Source organism: Tasmannia lanceolata, unplaced genomic scaffold (assembly GCF_043159265.1).
Source record: "Tasmannia lanceolata isolate RefF3 unplaced genomic scaffold, GAP_Taslan_0.1 ptg000012l, whole genome shotgun sequence".
Lineage (NCBI taxonomy): Eukaryota > Viridiplantae > Streptophyta > Magnoliopsida > Canellales > Winteraceae > Tasmannia > Tasmannia lanceolata.
This window is the reverse complement of record NW_027518689.1, coordinates 22,095,473-22,101,823: the sequence shown is the minus strand read 5'-3', so window position 1 is coordinate 22,101,823 and position 6,351 is coordinate 22,095,473.

Sequence of the window (6,351 nt, the reverse complement as noted above, 5' to 3'; positions counted from 1 at the left end):
ACAAGAAGAAATAAAATCATTCAAGATCAGCACAATCATTGAATCAGTACTACAGCTATATCATATGAGAAGAATAAAATGAAGTTACCTTTTCTTCTTCTTTCTATTTTGCAAAGTTATGAACTGAAGATTTTTTCTTTTAATTCTAACCTTTGAAACAGAGGAAATGGCGATCCAAAGCTTGTTTTGTACAAACCTGAGCTTGCTTTGCACAGATCGGAACTCGTTTCATACGAATCAAAGCTCGGAATGAGTGTCCCTCGATGCCTTGCCACCGGAATTAAGTAGATCTGTCAAATTCCATAGACTCGAAAGTTGCAGATTTCGCCAGAGAAGACAGACTCATACAAAGTTGCCGAAATTGTAACTTATGAAAAGGATCGTAGTCTCCGGAGATAGATCTGAAGGAATTGAGGCGCTAAACGAAATTGAAGCCGGATCGCTGATCGGAGCAAAATGTGACCGGCCGGAGTTAGAATATTGCCAGAACGGAGAAGATAAGCTCGCCGGAGATGATTAGCCGGAGAAGATTGGCGGATTCTGGCAAAAAATCGACGGAAAAGATAAGGATTCAACGAGAACTCCTCTCGCTCTCCCTCTCTCTTTCTGATTTTAGATCGAAAAATGAGATCTCTCTTCACTACCCTAGGTCCATGGTATTTATAGGAGAAATGGTGGATGAGGTGAGGGTGGCTCGGTGGAGACAAAGGAGGTGTATCCGGTTACAAGACAAGCTGATCGGAGGGAAAACATTGGCCGGAATCCGGCAGAGGTACGATCGGAGAAGATGAAGGTATGTTAGGGTTTTGATTTAGGGATTCCTTTTCTCTCCTCTCTCTCTGCTCTGGAAAAATCCTCTCCTCTCAACGAATTTTTTTATTTTTATAGGGAATAGAGGGGAGTGATATTGGCACCACCATTTTGATGAGCGCGCGATTTTGCGCGAAAATTGATAGGCGCACAACCGTATCGTGTCCTATCCAGATTTGGATCGGCTCTCTCCAAGATAATTCACCCCCCTTTTCTGATTACACTGCGGTCCCCTCTCGGCTTGTTTGCTAGGCAAACGCGCTCGGATTTAAACGAAATTTTGCAGGGACCTTGGTGAGACCCTAATCTACCTTGAGGTGAAATTTGGGATCCTATCTCATTCATTTGATGAGACTTTGCTCAAACAAGAGAGATTTAGAGGACGGTCAAAATGGGGTGTCTACAGTGGTGTACAAACCCCGACCTCCCCCTCTCTCTCTTCTTTGTTTTTTTTTTAGCCTTCATCTCACTCTCTCTCTCTCTATCTCTGTCTTTTTTTTTAATGAAAATGAAACCCCCAAAATCCGAGATAAACAAGAGATGGATGGTGGGTTTCAAGGGAAGAGAGAAGTTGGAAATGGGGTCTGCGGTGGGTAGCGGAAGAGGCCGGAATCAATGGCCATTGCCGGAATTGACAGAATCGCGGAAAATGATTGGATCTTGGTGCGAAGAAGACAGCGAAGGGAGAAAATGAAGGGGGTTGCTGTGATTTGGGGTGAGGAGAAAGAGATGGCTGAGATGGGCTTTAATGGGGGAGGGTATGATGGGTTTTCTGAAATGGGTTTGAAGATGAAAATCGAAGTGGGTTTTGAAGAGGGTTCGGTGGCTAGTGGCTATGGGTTTCGGTTTTTGGGAGGTGTAGAGAGTGGGTTCGGCTTTGGGGGTTGTGGAAGGTGGAGGTGGAGGATGGTGGAGGATTTTCGAAGGGTTTTGGTGGCTGTTGGTAGTGTGGGTGGTGGCGGTTGTCGGTTTTTTTCCAAAATGGGTTTGGGTTGTTTGGGTTTTAATGGGGGGTTTGGGTTGATGGTTTTTAGAAAATGGGTTTTGTGGTTGGAGATTAGTGGGGGTTGGCCGGCCGAAGGTGGGGTTGGCCGGTTGTAGAGAAGGGTTTTTGGTGGGGTTTCAGTGGTGTAGGAGAGGGGGATCGTGGCCGATGGGGGTGGAGGAGGAAATGGGGGTGGTGGCCGACGGTGGTGGTGAGTTTGGTGGAGGTTGGAGGAGGCGCGGCCGGGGAAGGAGGCCGGAGCTTCTTCTCTTTCTCTTTTCTCTCCTCTGCTGCCTTGATCTTTGGTTTTTTTTTTTTTTGGGTTTTGGGTGGCAGAGGTGGCGGCTGGCGGTGGAGGTTGCAGAGAAAGGGGAAGATGGAGGAGGAGGTGGCGGCTGTGGGTGGCTGATGGTGGTGTGCGTGGCGGCGATGGAATGGGATGAAGGAGAGGGTAGAGAAGATGGTGGCTCGCCGGAGGAGTGGTGGTCGGCGGCGGCTCTTTCTCCCTCTCTGCTTCTTGGTTTTTCTTCCCCCCCTCCTCCCAAAATGAGACCTCCCTCCTTGAGCTAAATAGCTAGATTTTAGGGTTTTCTCTTCCTTGCTTTGATCTCCACCCTCCATTCATCTTATCTTACTTTTCTTTTCTTTTTTTTTTGTATCAAACAAGGAAAATGATATGAGCACAGCCAGTTTTGATAATGGCACAAACTCGGCTTGTCTTTTTGCCCATTTTTTGCCCATTTCTTGCGTAATTTTTCGAGAGGATTTTGGAGAACACTGACAATATTTTGGGTAACACTCTGTGCTCAAGCAGACAAGATGGGTTAGCAAAAATATCAAGATAAGGTTGTACAATTAAGCCTCAGGACTCGGGAACTCAACCAGGGGGGGGTTAATGCCAAAATTTGGGATATTACTCAACCTCGGGGATTTATTTGAATTTGGGGAAAATTGGAGGTCAGGTCAAAATGGGGTGTCTACAGATGCCCCTCTTTGGCAGAGGGTGCTCGTCACACGAATGTCAAAGCCAAAAGGACAACACATTTTGACCTGCCCCGGAAATTGGTTTAAAGAAGGAAAGAATTAACGAAAATGATTTTGCGAATGTTGAATTCTTAAAGAGCGCCAGATGCCTCAAGGGTCTTACACAGAAGTGATGCCTCAGGGGTCTTACACAAATGGGATGCAAGGGGGCGACGAGATGGATCGACGAGACAGATTCTCATCGAGAAGGAATAATAAGATGAATTGACGAGACAGATTCTCGAAAAGAAAACTGAGATGGACTCTCAAGGGATAGTGAGATAGACTCTCACAAATTGCAGAATGGAATGATTAGACAGCCTCTAATTAAGCCACTCAGAGATTTGGAGATTATAAAGCGGAATGATTAGACAGCATCATGATCAAACCTGAATTAGGATCTGAGAAGACAGCATCTTGATAGGTCGACAGGGCGAAATGATTAGACAGCATCATGATCAAACCTGAATTAGGATCTGAGAAGACAGCATCTTGACAGATCAACAGAGCGGAATGATTAGACAGCATCATGATCAAACCTAAATTAGGATCTGAGAAGACAGCATCTTGACAGATGAACAAAGAGGAATGATTAGACAGCATCATGATCAAACCTAAATTGGGATCTGAGAAGACAGCATCTTGACAGATGAACAAAGCGGAATGATTAGACAGCATCATGATCAAACCTAAATTAGGATCTGAGAAGACAGCATCTTGACAGATGAACAAAGCGGAATGATTAGACAGCATCATGATCAAACCTAAATTGGGATCTGAGAAGACAGCATCTTGACAGATGAACAAAGCGGAATGATTAGACAGCATCATGATCAAACCTGAATTGGGATCTGAGAAGACAGCATCTTGACAGATGAACAAAGCGGAATGATTAGACAGCATCATGATCAAACCTAAATTAGGATCTGAGAAGACAGCATCTTGATAGATCGACAAAGCGGAATGATTAGACAGCATCATGATCAAACCTAAATTGGGATCTGAGAAGACAGCATCTTGACAGATGAACGAAGCGGAATGATTAGACAGCATCATGTTCAAACCTAAATTGGGATCTGAGAAGACAGCATCTTGACAGATGGACAAAGCGGAATGATTAGACAGCATCATGATCACTCCTAAATTAGGATCTGAGAAGACAGCATCTTGACAGATCCACAAAGCGGAATGATTAGACAGCATCATGATCACTTCTAAATTAGGATCTGAGAAGACAGCATCTTGACAGATGAACAAAGCGGAATGATTAGACAGCATCATGATCAAACCTATATTGGGATCTGAGAAGACAGCATCTTGGCAGATGAACAAAGCGGAATGATTAGACAGCATCATGATCAAACCTAAATTAGGATCTGAGAAGACAGCATCTTGACAGATGAACAAAGCGGAATGATTAGACAGCATCATGATCAAACCTAAATTGGGATCTGAGAAGACAGCATCTTCACATATGAACAAAGCGGAATGATTAGACAGCATCATGATCAAACCTAAATTGGGATCTGAGAAGACAGCATCTTGACAGATGAACAAAGCGGAATGATAAGACAGTTATCATGATCAAACCACTCTAGGAATCAAGAACACGAAACTCAAGCAGGAACAATTTTGATTCAAGAAATCGAGATTTCGATCGATTCCATTACAGGATTGATTGTCTCTTGCCGAGAACTTTAGGAGTGCGCGATCTCTGTTGAGAACCAGACACAGGTAACTTGCTGAGGTTTTGAGTATTGACCATTTTTCTGAGAGAACTAAATTTTGCCGGGGATTGAAGGCTGCGCGAGCAAATTCTAGACTCCGCTAGGGAAACTGATTTTCTTGGAGACTTGACTCTTCTGAAGAGTGGACTCAACTGAGGAGTTTAGAGGTTGGGCTTGAGATGTGCTCGTACCCCTCTTATCTTAACTTGCTGGAGACATTATTACTGATTGCCTTTGTGTGCTTGACTTCTTTTATGACGCAAGTCATAAAAGATGCCCCTAGTATATTGTGTTTTCATGACAAGAGTTTTAAGGAGGCAGGACAATGATGGTTGAAGAAAGATGCATCGTTTCATGAAGGCTCGAGGATGCAAAGTTTTTTTGTATGGAGAGAGTAGGACAATCACCATGGTGGCTGAGTTTGAGAATCCTTTCTTTCGCATTGCTCACTTTTGGAGGCTTAAGGTCTCTGGTAGGTTTGAACAAGATGTCTCCCGCCCCTTCTGATACCTAAACCAGGATTTACTCTGAATTTTCTTCGCATTTTGGAGGACACGCTCCCATTCTTCCAGCACCCGACAGTTTGGACTTTGCAAGGAAAGGGAACACAAATATGAAGGAGGAACAGATTTCCAAGGACTCAATCAAAGAAGACTCTTATTACTCGAGGGACTAGACTCGCTTTCGACTCATTCTTGGATCTGATGTGTCATTTTTTAAGGGCATGGCTTAGCCACTCTTAGAGTATTTCAAAGACCGTGTCAAGAGGCACTACGCTCCTTTTTCGGTGTTTATGTCATGGTTATTATCCCTTTCGGATTGCTCGGTTTCAATGCCCCTAGTTTAGAGGAATGTTAAAGTAAGCTTGCTGGCACTACTCGGACTCTGAGATTTTACCTTGGTTGAAGACTGTTTCTTCATCTCAATTATTCGCTTTTTTGTTGGAAGTCATTGCCATTGACAGGATTGCCTTTTCAGGTTTTCAATCTGCCGGACCGCTTGCCCTAACTTTTGCCTGGTTCGCCCTTTCGGGTTTTCAATCCAGCGGGCTTAATACCCTAACTTTTGCCTAAGCCGACTTTTCAGTTGTCAACTTAGCGGGTGAATGACCCTAAATTTTGCCTAGACCGCCCTCTCGGGTTTTCAGCCTAGCAGATCTTCAGACTCCGTCTCTTTTCTTTCTTTTTTTGACTTTGAACCTCTGCTTGTTCACCAGAAGGACTTTCTAGGTGGGCTTGGGTTCAAAAGGGTTGGATATTTCTTTTGGATTTCAAAGTTTCGACCGAATCTGGATTGGTCAGGTTGCCTAAGTACCCCAAAAATGAAGGATCAGGTCCGCGTAGTTCGCTGGGATTTGGAACATAATGATTTGGCTTTAAGCTCAAAGGTTGAAAGGGAATAATTTGACTTTTATTCCAAAGGTTGACCGAACCTGAATTGATCAGGTTGCCTACGTACCCTGTAGAAAGGGATCAGGTCAGACGTAGTTCGGACTGAACTGCCCCTGGTTTGAGGGTGTTTGAAAAGAATGTTTGATTTTGTTGAGGCTCGAAGGTGTTTGCAAAAGGATTTTTTTTTTTTTAACTTGGGATTTTGGCATTTAAGGCTCAGGCGTCCAAGGATGGCCTTCTGATGTTTTGGCATACAAGCTTCTTTAATGGTTAAGGTTCAATGGCTTTGAACTTTTTCTCTTTCTTTTTTCTCTTTTTTTTTTTTGAGGAGTCTGGCGGCATTTCCTGGCAAGACTTCATCTGCACGGTGCAAGCTAGACTGATTGAATTCCCACTTTGTCTTTGGAATCTTGCA